The following is a 17,235-nucleotide window of genomic DNA, read 5'->3' as shown; positions in this document are numbered from 1 at the left end:
CTTCACAGTAGGTATGGTGTTCTTTGGATGCAACTCAGCATTCTTTGTCCTCCAAACACGACGAGTTGAGTTTTTACCAAAAAGTTATATTTTGGTTTCATCTGACCATATGACATTCTCCCAATCCTCTTCTGGATTATCCAAATGCACTCTAGCAAACTTCAGACGGGCCTGGACATGTACTGGCTTAAGCAGGGGGACACGTCTGGCACTGCAGGATTTTAGTCCCTGGCGGCGTAGTGTGTTACTGATGGTAGGCTTTGTTACTTTGGTCCCAGCTCTCTGCAGGTCATTCACTAGGTCCCCCCGTGTGGTTCTGGGATTTTTGCTCACCGTTCTTGTGATCATTTTGACCCCACGGGGTGAGATCTTGCGTGGAGCCCCAGATCGAGGGAGATTATCAGTGGTCTTGTATGTCTTCCATTTCCTAATAATTGCTCCCACAGTTGATTTCTTCAAACCAAGCTGCTTACCTATTGCAGATTCAGTCTTCCCAGCCTGGTGCAGGTCTACAATTTTGTTTCTGGTGTCCTTTGACAGCTCTTTGGTCTTGGCCATAGTGGAGTTTGGAGTGTGACTGTTTGAGGTTGTGGACAGGTGTCTTTTATACTGATAACAAGTTCAAACAGGTGCCATTAATACAGGTAACGAGTGGAGGACAGAGGAGCCTCTTAAAGAAGAAGTTACAGGTCTGTGAGAGCCAGAAATCTTGCTTTTTTGTAGGTGACCAAATACTTATTTTCCACCATAATTTGCAAATAAATTCATTAAAAATCCTACAATGTGATTTTCTGGATTTTCTTTTCTCAATTTGTCTGTCATAGTTGACGTGTACCTATGATGAAAATTACAGGCCTCTCTCATCTTTTTAAGTGGGAGAACTTGCACAATTGGTGGCTGACTAAATACTTTTTTTCCCCACTGTATAATCTTCGTAAATGATATCATCGGTAGGACTGGTGGAGATATGTCGCACATGCAGCTAACAAAAACATATGGAAATGTCTGCTCTACCCAAAATTACAACCAAATAATTGCAGCCTTACCGCAAAAGTGGAAGAGGCAAGTGTAAGGGGGAGAAAGTAAGGAACTTGTCTGTCGGCCTTGCATTAAAGAACATAATTGGTTAAGGAAAACTGTGATAAATTAAAAAGTATATCAGTTTCACTTAAGGACCAAAGGATTGACAGCCGTCCCATATAGATTGCAAAATAGTTGGGAAGAGATTTTTGACGTACCGATCCCATGGCATAGTGTTTATGAACTGACATGCAAAACGACACCGGATTAAAAAATTAGAATCTTTCTATTTAAATTATTATATAAAATTCTTGCTACCAATATAATGTTATTTATATGGGGGATACAATCTTCCCAGCTCTGCAGATTTTGCTGTGAAGAGACAGAATCATTAGATCATTTGTTTTGGTTCTGTCCATTTGTAGCTTGTTTTTGGACACAGGTCCAGGAATGGCTAAAGGATTGCAATATTTACCTGGAGCTAACCTTGCAGATAACATTACTGGGTGATCTGAAAAGTCATAGTCAATCGATCAATAATATAATAATACTTTTAGCATCAAAAAAAATATGGATTTTTTTTTCTCAATTTGTCTGTCATTGTTGACGTGTACCTATTATGAAAATTACAGGCCTCTCTCATCTTTTTAAGTGGGAGAACTTGCACAATTGGTGGCTGACTAAATACTTTTTTTCCCCACTGTATATAGTATAAAGTTGTATGGTTCAATCCGGGGACCGGCCTCAGCAGCAGAATACCAAGTAGATCTCTCCAAATTTAAGAAACAGAAAATTAGAGACTGGGAGCTTTTGAATTTAAGAATACATGTCGATGTCACTCTGTTGTTCGTCTGAACCGTATGTTCAATTGATTTGATTCATTTGATTCATTTGATTCATCCTGCTGATCGCTTTGTCTGGGTCATTTCGGCACGGGCGGTTGTCCCTCTGGTTGAGCGATCAGACAATAACATGTTAGAAAGTCCTGCGAATACCGCTATAAACGTGTCGAGGAAGTGTATCGTTTATAGGCTGCTTAGGTAGGCAGAAATCCTGTGCAATAACGCTCTTTCTCTGTGTCGTGGAAGTGTATCAGAGAAAGAGGGCCGAATTTACAGGTCGCTTAGGAAAGCGTAAGATAGGTAGAAGTCCAGGTGTGTTGAGGATGTGTATCACCTAGGGGGCAATAGATAGAAATCCTGTATAAAATCGTCTTTCTTTTGTCGGGGAAGTGAATCAGAAAGGGTCGATCAGGTAAAAAAGATAGGTCATCCGGAGTAGGTGACATAATTGGAGTTAACACCGGTCATCCTGAGTTTGTGAACGGGTTAAACAGCTACTGAGGCTTCAAAATATAGAGAAAGTGTTCAATAGAGTAGGTCTGCTCATCTTGTGTGGGTGAATGGTTTGCTTGGGAGGCTGTGAGTCATTCAACTGTCTGATTCATTTAGGCACAAGTGGCTGCTCATCTGTGTGAGTGAGAATAATAAGAAACCCTGCAAGTAAATAGCCTTTCTGTAAGGAAAGGAACTATATTTGAGGTCGTTTGAAGCTTCTGTCTGATTGAGAAAGGGCGTGCCCAATCTCACATTAGGAAAGAGAAGAATAAATGGTGCGTGGATATTCATTGACAAACTAAGTGTAGAAATTGACGTTACCAGGAGGGGTAGAATAAATCCTGTTGTAGGAACAGGTCACGTGTACCGGTGTGATCATATGATGTCTATGCATTGTATTTTGATCAATCTTTTAGTGTATGTTTCTGACATTATATTTGGAAACTTTAGAGGTGATGTAGTATTATGATAAATTGACTACAGTAAAATAATAACTGGGATAGGGTTAACATTCCAAATGTGGGCCCTTTGATAGAATAAAATATTCCTGTAGGTTATACAAATAGTAATTAAGCGCGTTTGAGAACAACATTGTGTGAATGTGGAATAACAGTGGTATAAATGGTGTAAGTGAGTCGCACTCTGAAGTTTGAATAATGAGATATAGAGGTGTGTAAGGTAATTATACAGTGGGGAAAAAAAGTATTTAGTCAGCCACCAATTGTGCAAGTTCTCCCACTTTAAAAGATGAGAGAGGCCTGTAATTTTCATCATAGGTACACGTCAACTATGACAGACAAAATGAGAAAAAAAAATCCAGAAAATCACATTGTAGGATTTTTAATGAATTTATTGGCATATGATGGTGGAAAATAAGTATTTGGTCAATAACAAAAGTTTCTCAATACTTTGTTATATACCCTTTGTTGGCAATGACACAGGTCAAACGTTTTCTGTAAGTCTTCACAAGGTTTTCACACACTGTTGCTGGTATTTTGGCCCATTCCTCCATGCAGATCTCCTCTAGAGCAGTGATGTTTTGGGGCTGTCGCTGGGCAACACAGACTTTCAACTCCCTCCAAAGATTTTCTATGGGGTTGAGATCTGGAGACTGGCTAGGCCACTCCAGGACCTTGAAATGCTTCTTACGAAGCCACTCCTTCGTTGCCCGGGGCGGTGTGTTTGGGATCATTGTCATGCTGAAAGACCCAGCCACGTTTCATCTTCAATGCCCTTGCTGATGGAAGGAGGGTTTCACTCAAAATCTCACGATACATGGCCCCATTCATTCTTTCCTTTACACGGATCAGTCGTCCTGGTCCCTTCGCAGAAAAACAGCCCCAAAACATGATGTTTCCAACACCATGCTTCACAGTAGGTATGGTGTTCTTTGGATGCAACTCAGCATTCTTTGTCCTCAAACATGACGAGTTGAGTTTTTACCAAAAAGTTATATTTTGGTTTCATCTGACCATATGACATTCTCCCAATCCTCTTCTGGATCATCCAAATGTACTTCAGACGGGCCTGGACATGTACTGGCTTAAGCAGGGGGACACGTCTCGCACTGCAGGATTTGAGTCCCTGGCGGCGTAGTGTGTTACTGATGGTTGGCTTTGTTACTTTGGTCCCAGCTCTCTGCAGGTCATTCACTAGGTCCCCCCGTGTGGTTCTGGGATTTTTGCTCACCGTTCTTGTGATCATTTTGACCCCACGGGGTGAGATCTTGCGTGGAGCCCCAGATCGAGGGAGATTATCAGTGGTCTTGTATGTCTTCCATTTCCTAATAATTGCTCCCAGAGTTGATTTCTTCAAACCAAGCTGCTTACCTATTGCATATTCAGTCTTCCCAGCCTGGTGCAGGTCTACAATTTTGTTTTTGGTGTCCTTTGACAGCTCTTTGGTCTTGGCCATTGTGAAGTTTGGAGTGTGACTGTTTGAGGTTGTGGACAGGTGTCTTTTATACTGATAACAAGTTCAAACAGGTGCCATTAATACAGGTAACGAGTGGAGGACAGAGGAGCCTCTTAAAGAAGAAGTTACAGGTCTGTGAGAGCCAGAAATCTTGCTTGTTTGTAGGTGACCAAATACTTATTTTCCACCATAATTTGCAAATAAATTCATTAAAAATCCTACAATGGGATTTTCTGGATTTTTTTTTCTCAATTTGTCTGTCATAGTTGACGTGTACCTATGATGAAAATTACAGGCCTCTCTCGTCTTTTTAAGTGGGAGAACTTGCACAATTGGTGGCTGACTAAAAACTTTTTTTCCCCACTGTATATACGGTGGAATAATAAGCTATTCTTGTAAATTATATCTTGGAGTTTTGTACAACAATGCCTGTCATAGAATTTTGTAAGATCAGGGAATAGTGACCAGCATATACGATTCTGGGAGGATTCTATGACTGAGTGTAATGAATACTCGGACAGAGTGGTAAGATCCAATCGCAGAATTGCGATGTTTTATTAAAGTACAGACAAGGGAATTGCTTAATCGTGGTCGGGCGAGCTGTGGTCAAAACCGGGCAAGGCAGAGACAGGCAGAGGTACCAAGGGAGCGGGCGTAGTCGTAGTCGAGGGCACGGACACAGGATCAGAGTACAGTAATCACTGGGAGAAACAAGCAGAGGATTAAGCAATTCGGGGAGTCAAACAACGAAGCACAGGTCTGATACACTGGTAATCAAAATAACAAACACTCTCTCTCTCTCTGAACAAAACGCTTAGCAAGTCACAATGGAACAATACCTCGCACCGACTGAACTTCTGAGCACACCTTATATCCTAACTCTAATTACTGACAGGTGTGCTCAGAACTCAGGTGAAACAGATCGAGTCTGATGACTCCCCCTCTCTGTAGATCGGGGAGTGTCAGACTCTGTCTAGACCCAGCCAAACCCCGATCCCTTATAGTATCCCCCCTCCCCAGGGCCGGCTCCTGATGGCCTTCTTCCTCTACCGGGTGGTCTTCCTCTGGGTCGGGGTCCTGGATGATCTGGGTGTTCAGCGTGGAAAGTGGCCTTGAGAGCGGAATCCAGTATGTCTTTAGCAGGGATCCAGGACCGTTCCTCAGGTCCATATCCCTCCCAGTCCACGAGATATTCGATGCCCCCTCGTCTCCGTCTTGAATCCAGTATCTTGTGGACTGTATAGGTGGTGTCCTGTTCATCCTCCAAAGGTGGTGTAGTAGGTTGTTGAGCGATTGGGGGGTACATCGGGCTATAGTGGACAGGTTTCAACAGAGAGACGTGGAACGTAGGGGTTATCCTGTAGTGTCGAGGGAGTAACAGACGGTAGGTGACAGGGTTAATACGTCTCAGTACCTTGAAAGGCCCAATGTACCTGGGTTGGAGCTTCTTGCAGCTCCGTCGGAGCCGCAGGTCCCGGGTAGACAGCCACACTCGTTGCCCGGGTTGATAAGTGGGAGTAGGTCTCCGGCGTCGGTCGGCGTAGGTCTTTTGCTGTTGTGAGGCCTGACTGAGATGTCGATGGGCCGTCTCCCAGACCTGCGCACTCCGACGGAACCACTCGTCTACAGCCGGTACCATCCCTGGTTCGGTATCCCACGGGAACAGGGGTGGTTGATACCCTAGAACACACTGGAAGGGCGTTAGACGTAGGGAGGTGTGAATGAGGGAGTTCTGAGCATACTCTACCCAAGGAAGGAATCGGCTCCACTCTTGCGGCTGCCGCGAACATTGTTGTCGTAGATATTTCCCAATTTCTTGGTTGAGCCGTTCTGTCTGCCCATTGGCCTGGGGATGATATCCGGAGGTTAGGCTCACCGAGATGCCCAAGCGTTCGCAGAAGGCTTTCCATACCCGGGATACAAACTGGGGTCCTCGGTCTGACACAATATCCTCCGGAACTCCAAACTGCCGGAACACCTGGTTAAACACAGTCTCAGCCATCTGAGTGGCGTTAGGCAAACGGGTCATGGGTACTAACCGACACATCTTGGAGAATCGGTCGATGACCACGAGAATTACAGTATGGCCTTCTGATTCTGGTAGATCTGTAACAAAGTCCATTGCAATGTGCGACCAGGGTCGTTGAGGAGTTGGCAATGGCATCAGCTTACCCTCCGGTAGTGCACGAGGCGCCTTGGATTGAGCACATACTGGACAGGATAAGACATAGTCTCTGACGTCATCTGTTAGGGAATCCCACCAGTATTTTCGGCTGATGAGTCGTGTAGTTCGAGTGATTCCGGGATGACCAGATCCCAGCGACGTGTGGCACCATTCCAACAGTTGAGGTCGAAGCAGAGCTGGTACAAACACCTTTGACACCGGGGTTTCTGGAGGGGCTGGTTCCGCTTGTAGGCTCTCCTGAATAGTGTCATCGATAGCCCACCTCACAGGACCAGCACGGCAACTCATGGGGAGGATAGGTTCTGGTTCCACGGGTCTTTCCGCGCGCTCGAACCGTCGGGAAAGTGCGTCCGCCTTGCCATTCTTGGATCCGGGGATATAAGAGACCGTGAATCGGAAACGGTTGAAGAATAGAGACCACCTTGCCTGTCGGGAGTTCAGTCGTTTAGCACTGTGAAGATACTCCAGGTTGCGGTGGTCCGTGAGCACTTGGAAAGGATGATCTGCTCCCTCCAGCCAATGTCTCCACTCCTCCAGTGCTAACTTCACCGCCAGTAATTCACGATTTCCCACGTCGTAGTTCTGCTCGGCCGAATTCAGTTTCTTAGAAAAGAAAGCACAGGGTCGTGATTTAGGCGGCTCACCTTGGCGCTGGGATAGCACGGCTCCAACTCCAACCTCCGAGGCGTCCACCTCCACGATAAACGGCAAGGTAGGATCCGGCTGACATAAAATGGGAACGGTGGTAAAGCGTTGTTTCAAAGTCTCAAAAGCACGCACTGCCCCCCTCCGTCCAGTTCAGACCGCGACCCTTGTAGCTGGTCATCGCCGACAGGGAGCTGCGGTTGTGCTGAAATTACGCACAAACCGTCTATAGTAATTGGCAAACCCTAAGAATCTCTGGAGCTCTTTCACCGTCTGGGGTTGAGGCCAGTCTCGTACCGCTTGCACCTTGGATTCATCCAGTTTTACCCCTTCGGGAGTGAGTATGGCCCCAAGGAAGGAAATCATAGTGACATGGAATTCACTATTTTCTGCCTTCACGAACAGAGAGTGTTGTCGGAGTCGGTCCATAACCTGTCGTACATGGAACACATGTTCACTCAGAGAGTTAGAGTAGATTAGAATGTCATCAATGTACACTATAACAAAGCGATCAATCAAGACCCTGAAAATGTCATTCATGAACGCCTGAAACACTGAGGGCGCGTTGGTAAGTCCATAGGGCATGACACAATATTCATAATGCCCTCGATGTGTGATGAAGGCGGTCTTCCATTCATCCCCTTCTCTAATGCGCACCAGATTGTACGCACTCCTGAGGTCCAGTTTACTGTAGATTGAGGCCTGCCCCACCTGCTCGAGGGCTGCCGGAATCAAAGGAAGAGGGTAACGATTTTTAATGGTAATATCGTTCAAACCTCGATAGTCTATACAAGGACGCAGTCCGCCATCCTTTTTCTTAACGAAGAAAAAACTGGATGCGGCGGGAGACGTAGATGGGCGAATGTCCCCTTGCTGTAGCGCCTCATCAATATACTTGCTCATAGATTCTCGTTCCGGCTGTGACAAAGGATAGATTCTTCCGCGAGGAGGTGTAGCCCCGGATAGCAGATCAATCGCGCAGTCCCAGGCCCGATGAGGTGGTAACACGGTAGCCCTCTCCTTGGAGAACACCTGCGCGTAATCCTGGTATTCTGTTGGAACAACAGTAGACACCGCACCCTGCGCATCCTCCACAGTAGACGTTTTGCAAGGTAAATTAAGGCACTCTGCCCTACATACCTCACTCCAAGCAGTGATATTACCAGATTTCCAGGAGATGACCGGATCATGGGTGACGAGCCAGGGGTGGCCGAGAACTAGCGGCTCCCGTGGAGCGGAGATGACGAACAGAATTATGTTCTCATGGTGCATGGAGCCCACTTGTAACTTTATTACCTCTGTACGGTGCGCAATGAACCCAGTGCCCATGGGCTCACCGTCTAGCGCGTTGACTCGCAGGGGTGGTTGAATTGGGATAAGTTGTACTCCCAATTCCTCAGCGAGACCCACATCCATAAAACTGGCAGCCGCCTCGGAATCAATAAGACCTTCCAACCTGCGCACTCTCTCTCCGACAGATAAGGTAACTGGCACATACATTTGTTTAGATGTAATGTTGAAAACTTGAGTCTCACTCACCGGTTTGGCAGTTCCGAGGCGATATTCTGGGGTACGGTTTGGTCGTACCGGACATTGACGAATGAAATGACCCGACTGACCACAGTACAGGCATAGTCCGTCTTGCCGACGTTGTTGTCTCACCGAGCTTTGTAAGGGTGACCGTCCCAGTTGCATGGGTTCCTCCTCAGATTCTCTCCTCCGCTCTGTCGATTGCTTAGGAACAGTGACCGAGGGCTCCCGGACTGCGGATACCTTGTGTTGCACTAACAAATTATCAATAGAGATGGCTATGTTGATAACTCATGCAGCGCAGTGATATCTCCCCGACAAGCCAACTCAGTCTGCACTTCTTTGCGCAGCCCTCTTCGGAAAACGGTGAGCAAAGCAGTCTCGCTCCATCCGCTACCGGCTGCTATTGTACGGAACTCTAATGCGTAGTCGGCTACTGTGCGACGGCCCTGCTGAAGTTCGCAGAGTTGGTCTCCCACACTACGCCCAGATACTGGGTGGTCGAACACCTCTCGGAACAGTTTCTTAAACTGAACTTCCGCATTCAACTCGGGGACCTCAGCTGCCCACAGCGCAGTAGCCCAATCCAGTGCTCTTCCCGTTAGCAGAGAAATCATGAAATCCACCCTGCTACGGTCATCGGGAAACATAGTACGATTATAGGACGTATACAGGGACGTCTGGAGTAGAAACCCCTGACATTTGCCAGGTTCCCCGTCGTACTTTGTCGGTAGAGAAATCGGAGGTGCATGACGAGGACTGACCGTGCTCGGGGTGGTGCCTTCAGCCGCACCAGCGTTGAGTAGCTGCAGGAGTTCATCCATCCGTTTCTCCTGTATCTCCCATTGCCTCTGTAATTCCGCTGGATCCATGGTTGAGGCGAGGTATTCTGTAATGAATACTCGGACAGAGTGGTAAGATCCAATCGCAGAATTGCGATGTTTTATTAAAGTACAGACAAGGGAATTGCTTAATCGTGGTCGGGCGAGCTGTGGTCAAAACCGGGCAAGGCAGAGACAGGCAGAGGTACCAAGGGAGCGGGCGTAGTCGTAGTCGAGGGCACGGACACAGGATCAGAGTACAGTAATCACTGGGAGAAACAAGCAGAGGATTAAGCAATTCGGGGAGTCAAACAACGAAGCACAGGTCTGATACACTGGTAATCAAAATAACAAACACTCTCTCTCTCTCTCTCTCTCTCTGAACAAAACGCTTAGCAAGTCACAATGGAACAATACCTCGCACCGACTGAACTTCTGAGCACACCTTATATCCTAACTCTAATTACTGACAGGTGTGCTCAGAACTCAGGTGAAACAGATCGAGTCTGATGACTCCCCCTCTCTGTAGATCGGGGGAGTGTCAGACTCTGTCTAGACCCAGCCAAACCCCGATCCCTTATACTGAGAGGAAGGATTTGGGCAATTTGTTGTTCGTTTCCGCTGAGACTAGATTGTGATTAATTGATTTGTGGCAATAAAGAATCATTAGAAACATGAATGGTTTGGTAGATGTGAATATATTAGAATAGAATGAATTTTATGGGAGTGTAATTTATTATGAGGGATTGGATAAAATTATAGGTGTTGACTTGCACGCCCAAACACGTAGACGTACGTGGAGATGAGAGAAAGTACATAGGGCATGTGGTAGAATTAAGCATTATAATAAGTTATCTATTATTTCAGAAGCAGAGGTGATATAGTCAAGGAATTTAGTATATTAGGGGGGAAATATAATTCATTTGGTTAGGTTATTAGATCTGTTTCCAAATCAATGAATGTGGGTTTGACTCGTTGACTGCTAAGTTGTTTACGTTGAGCGTGTAAGATCTGTGTCCTTCAAAGCTATTTTCTGATAAAGTGTCGTATGTGCCAGATACTAAAACTACTGACCATTATCATTGGAATAAAGGAGGATTAACTTGTCTTTTCAATAAAGCATAGATTCTGCATCGCTGATTAGAGTCTAGGTTTTCTAAGTATAGTTCAACTATGGTTGTGGGTTGTTTAGATTGAAGGAACAGTCAGGATAAGACTGGACGATTTAGCAGCCTGCGTCTTTTCAGACTGAAGGACTCACTTATTCAACAGGAAAGAAGGAGGAGTGACTATAGTCTAATCAGAAAGGACAGTTACATACATTTGAATAGCGGACTGGCAATTGCGATAGAGTTATGGCCATAATTTGAATTGTTTAGGTAGACTGGAATAAAAGTAAGGTATTTTAATAATATGAATATAAATATACTATTAGTTATTGTTGGGTTGTGATTTTACTTTTCTAATGCCATGATCTAGTTCTCGGGTAAAAGAGAGTCGTACTTGCTTGACTGTATCGAGCTGAAAGAGATATTTGAAGCAAGTTTGAATAGTTGGATGGAAAACATTTATGTGACAAATTCTAATTGTTATTACTTTATTCTATAGTTTGCGTGACACCAGTGATGTATGCGAATAGTTGGTGAATTCTAGAACGATAATTTGTTTTCGTTACGTGAACTAGGGGATGCAAGGAGCTTTGGCTATTATGCTGAGGGAATAGCACCAATTTATAGTGGGTTCTAGATTTGTTGAATAAACAAACTTATATTTTAAACTAAAGTAATGCAATAGGCTACAATTATAACATTATCAGTAAAAGGCACTATACGCTCATCTGTTGTCCTCTGTAGCTCAGCTGGTAGAGCATGGCGCTTGTAACGCCAGGGTAGTGGGTTTGATCCCCGGGACCACCCATACACAAAAATGTATGCACGCGTGACTTTAAGTCGCTTTGGATAAAAGCGTCTGCTAAATGTCATGTTATTATTATTATTATCTGGAAAAAGCAAATTTAAGACACAGAAGGACAATAAAAACCCCAGAAAAATTATGGATACTAGGGATGCCCAGAGAATCCTAAAGGGGAGGGTCAGTTAGTGGCAGTAACTATGCAGGCTGATGAAGAAGCTATGCTAAAGGTTCAGGTGAAGAATAGAGGCACCCCAATGATGATAGATACTGGAGCAACTTACTCATGTGTAAATCCAAATTATGCCTCTCACCAACCCCATGTTAGGCAAAGATGCAAAGACAGTAGGATTTTCATGACAAACGTAGGTAACACATATGACAGTTCCAGTAGAATAAAAAGCAGGAAAAAGCTACGTGTAGATTTATTAGTGTCAGAACAAATTCCAGTTAATTTAGTAGGAAGAGATACACTGTGTAGAATGGGGGTCCAGATTAAATGCAGATCAGAGGGACTAATAATAGTGAAGGAAGGGGTATGTCCACAGAAGGTAATGGGGAAACCATCATCACATTAGTAAACTATTTTGGTAGAAGGGCTGTGGCTTTTGTGGAGCGACGGGTAACGGTGCTTCGAGGGTGACTGTTCGGGGCGAGGAGAGGGACGGAAGCAACATTGATGCTGTTGACCCGGATCACTGGTTGCTGCGGAAAAGGAGGAGGTCAAAAGGGGGGTGAGTGTAACCGGTGTGAAATGGCTAGCTAGTTAGCGGTGCGCGCTAGCAGCATTTCAATCGGTGACGTCACTCGCTCTGAGACCTTGAAGTAGTTGTTTCCCTTGCTCTGCTAGGGCCACAGGCATGTGGGAAAGTAAAACAAACGAGGCAAGGGATAGCATATTTGAGTTTTCGATGTCACAAAGCATGTTGGAGTGATTGAGTGGTAGCAGTGCGGCTAAGGAAAAGCCTAGGGGTTTAAATCTTATGGGATTTTATTTCGTTTTATGTGCGATGAATTGTGGAATTCACCGGAGAATGGAGCAGTCACAAGTGATGTTCTTGAGGGTTGTCGGAAAGGAGGGATCAGGAGATGTGGCAAGAGAGTGAGAATTTCGAATTTAGATTGTGTGGACTGATTAAGAGGTATCAAAATGGAAACCAACTAAATTTGTACTTTTTCTTCCAGAAAAAAGGGGGGAGTGATTCTCTTTTCTTTGAAATAATTTCTGAGACTATAAATAAGGCCTGGCCATTTTTTGTTTGTTTATTGTTTTACTATATGGTGTTCGAATAACCACAAACAAACTACTTAGTATGAAATATTAGCTGTATAGGATTTTTATTTCTATTTTGGGTTTTTTGACGGGATGGAAGTGAAATATCTTAAAGGGGCATACACATGTAATGTGGGTTTTATTTACTGAGGGATAAGTAAATATGTGTGATTTATTTTGAAAAGAGCTGTACTAAGGACTTACTGTACACTCGGGATACAACATTTATTAAATGTCTTGATGGTTGTTAAGAGTAGTATACTATTGGATGAAACAATTCATTGAATGATTTCAATGACCTCTGAAATCTGTCCTGGCTTTATAGTGTGACCTGATCACCCGCACTGTAAATTCTAGAGGCATGCTGAATTAGGGGGTTAGATATAATAAGGATAATTGTAAAGAAGTATATAATTTGGACAAAATCCAAACAGGACAAGTATGAAGTGAGAGAGTTAGTCCTGAAGGAGAGGTATTCCTTGAATAGTGATATGGGATACAGTTAAGTAAAGATATGCTCAAGGGTTGTCATTTTAAGTTTAGTTATTATTTTTGGTTTGATAGGCAATATTGTTGTTGTTTTGTTTTTTTGAACACATGAATCATGATGTGATGTATGTGTCCAAGGGGGGAAGTTGGGCTTACAGAGGTTTTAATGTTTTATAATGGTTTTGTGGGGAAATATGCAAGGTGTATTAAGGATATGAGCAGTAGTAATAATGTGTTATGGGTTAGGTTAAATATTTTTGGTTTTTGTGATAGGAGGCATGGTGTAGAGGAGGTCTGTCTATGAGATAAGTGGACTACAACAAGCTGGAAGCAGGTGTGCTTCATAATCTCAAGGCTTCTCTTGACGGATGAGAGGACATAAGTAGCATACTGTGTCTCACCTAACCTAACTGTGTTCTTAAGATGTTATTTTCATGGGTGAAGATAACTCTGCCCAACTGAGTAGGAGAGTCTGAGCATTCTCTGCGCCTTGGAGACTATGTGATGGCAAAAGACTACAGAAGAAAGTGCTGGAAAGACCCTATGTGGAGGGGCCTGTACCAGGTGTTGTTGGCTACCTTAATTATGGTAAAAGTGGTGGAGACAGATACTTAGATCCATGTTTCTCACTATAGGAGTGTTCCAACCTCAGCCATTGGGTAGCATTGTTGTCTTTTGTGTGTCTGTGCTTGTATGTCTTTGCAGCAGTAACTCAGAGCTTCCCTATGGGTCGGCTGGTAGAAGGACACTCTTCGCAGACCGATGTCGATAGATTGAGAGGGACTCTGGCTGATCCGGAGACCCTAGTGACGGAGGAAGGTTAACAGCTAAAGTGACCATACATCATTGTCCAGGTTACACCAACGGCGGTACGGATAGAGGGGAGCGCGATCGGGTATCATCTAAACCATTGTACCAGAGTGAGGGAACTGATGATTAAGAGACTTTCAAGAACTTCCAGACCGCCGAGAGATTCCAGACCACCGAGAGATTCCAGACCTTCAAGACGCACCAGATATCCTTATCATGATTTCTCTGCACTTGACTAGTTCCCTGAGAATAAGGGGAATGGAGTACTGATAATAATAAAGAGCAGAAGAACAAGACATAGAAGGGATATAGACAGGATTAGAATGTATATTCTTGCACAGGCAGGAACCATAACTAAAATGCAGGAAGGGATCACTATTAAAATACAAGGGTTAAAATATTATTGGTGTGTGAGGAACCAGCACAAAGAGTATGGGGAAGTCACATGGGGTAGTGTGACCTTAAGATAATGAAAGAAAGAGACAGGTGAATCAAAGACATAAGGAGAACAGTCCAAGACTTAGATAAACAATTTGATATAGTATTTGGCGTTAGATTTCCAGTGGGAAGTGTTATTGGAGTAGTTATTCCTTGGGAAAGTGCACTAAACCCTGTACATGTTAGAGCTATACCAAATACAGACGAAAGGGAATTGAAGAAGCCGTTAAACAATGATTGATATAGATAAGTACAATATATTATATCACAATTAAATAACGAAAATAGTCTAATATGCACCACATCTCCGTTTAAAGAATTAACAGTAGTTCAAAATCTTCACAGTTACTAGGACTGTGTTATGATTCAACTACAACTTTTGTCATATAAGGAACTCTGAAAGACCATATTGGCCAGCAGAATGTTTGTAATATTTAGGAAATCCTAAATATAAACAATTTTATGATCAACCAGGATGAGGAGAGAAGTGTAAGCAATTGTTAGAATAGGAACAAGGAAAGGGTAACACCAGAGTAATGTCAAATATAGGAATGTTAAAGTAAAACAATTGGGTTACGTAGTTTGGGAGAAAATCTATCAGGCATTAGATAGAAATGGGTATTAAGAATGAGTGATGAAACATCATGATTTGTCATGTAGACAATGTTAATAGGGATGTTTTGGATTGGAAATTAACTCAACTGAACTGTTATGATCTGTCCTTTCCTGAGGTTACTACGGATGGTGTCGTAATGCATAAGCAGAGATAATTCGGTCCAGAGCGGTGTAAACCTCAATAAAAACCAAAAACCCTCTACCCGGCTGAAGAGGAACAACAAAGGCGTTGAAGACGTTCCTGTCTGACACCACCTCTGCCAGGAGACCTGAATCCAGCATCAAATCAAAGCAATCAATTACCTTCTCTTTTGTGCCTTTTCTCTCAAGAATGTGACAGGAGTCCATGTGGAGTGAGCAGGAGGAGAGAGGTCTATGCAAATGCAACGTTCTTCGTAGTTTGGGTATACTGGTTTGCAAATGGAAAAAAAGAATGATGGTGGAGGTGGGGAGGCTCAGGTGTGACATTGGAATTGGGACATTGCCATGGGCAATCCAAGGTGAACTATGAAGCTATTTGAAGAACATAATGAAGACGCCAGAAGATTGAGTGCCGGTAGAGGAAGGGAGTGTTAGTTGAGGTAGTATGTTGATTAAGGAGTTATTATACACTGCTAAATTTATAGTAATTTAGACTAGGAATGCATTAAGATATAGATCTGTTGTAATTCTCATTATGAGGAAGTTAAAGCTAGAATTATAATAATATAAATATACATTTCGCCAGTGTCAATATGTGCCAAGGTGAGAGTTTTAACTTTGAATGATGGAACCAAGGTGACTAATTAAGAATTGTCATTCTAAAGTTGTTTGGGGTAATTAATTTGATTATGATTATAAATTATAAGTGGACTGATTGATCTGAATAAGTTATTAATATTAATGCCTAGTGATGTTGACATTGCAATTAATGGATTAGATATTGATATTGATTATTTTGATTGTTATACTACTTGTGATATGGGTGAAAAAGGTTATGTAAACTAAAGATGTTGACACCATTCTTAACATGTCCTAGATATTATTGTTAAGATAAAGTTGCATATGTTGATGTGTTAGGATACTAATACATATATGGGAAATGCTACAACTAAACAGAAGTGGGGAGCAATGTTTACAAAGATGGCAATCATGATAGGCATAGCACTTGTAGTAATGGGAATGGTATTTTGCTGTATACTACCTCTGTTAAAATCATTTGTTGATCCAAACCACAGTAAAACAAATGACTGTACAGATCATTGTTACTAGTTCAGCCAAAGAAATACACCCAGTTCAGGGAGCTCCAGGACAGTATGTAAATGAATATGGGAAATTTTGTAAACGTTAAGGGAGGACCAATGGACTGTCCATTTGGGAATTCTGAATGTTTGTATGGAGTTGTTCCTGGGGATGGATGGGCTTGCCATGGTTACAAAGCCCAATAGAAAATGTGGAGGTTAATTTAGAGGAAAACCTTCCAGACTTGTAATCAATAACTGACTGGGCTCTGGGTCCTCATCAGGATGGGTCAAGTAATGAGGAAGATATACAGTGGGGGAAAAAAGTATTTAGTCAGCCACCAATTGTGCAAGTTCTCCCACTTAAAAATATGAGAGAGGCCTGTAATTTTCATCATAGGTACACGTCAACTATGACAGACAAAATGAGAAAAAAAAATCCAGAAAATCGGATTTTTAATGAATTTTTTTGCAAATTATGGTGGAAAATAAGTATTTGGTCAATAACAAAAGTTTCTCAATACTTTGTTATATACCCTTTGTTGGCAATGACACAGGTCAAACGTTTTCTGTAAGTCTTCACAAGGTTTTCACACACTGTTGCTGGTATTTTGGCCCATTCCTCCATGCAGATCTCCTCTAGAGCAGTGATGTTTTGGGGCTGTCGCTGGGCAACACGGACTTTCAACTCCCCTCCAAAGATTTTCTATGGGGTTGAGATCTGGAGACTGGCTAGGCCACTCCAGGACCTTGAAATGCTTCTTACGAAGCCACTCCTTCGTTGCCCGGGCGGTGTGTTTGGGATCATTGTCATGCTGAAAGACCCAGCCACGTTTCATCTTCAATGCCCTTGCTGATGGAAGGAGGTTTTCACTCAAAATCTCACGATACATGGCCCCATTCATTCTTTCCTTTACACGGATCAGTCGTCCTGGTCCCTTTGCAGAAAAACAGCCCCAAAGCATGATGTTTCCACCCCCATGCTTCACAGTAGGTATGATGTTCTTTGGATGCAACTCAGCATTCT

This window comes from Coregonus clupeaformis, chromosome 20 (assembly GCF_020615455.1).
Source record: "Coregonus clupeaformis isolate EN_2021a chromosome 20, ASM2061545v1, whole genome shotgun sequence".
Classification (NCBI taxonomy): Eukaryota; Metazoa; Chordata; class Actinopteri; order Salmoniformes; family Salmonidae; genus Coregonus; species Coregonus clupeaformis.
Note: the sequence above shows the minus strand (reverse complement) of the source record.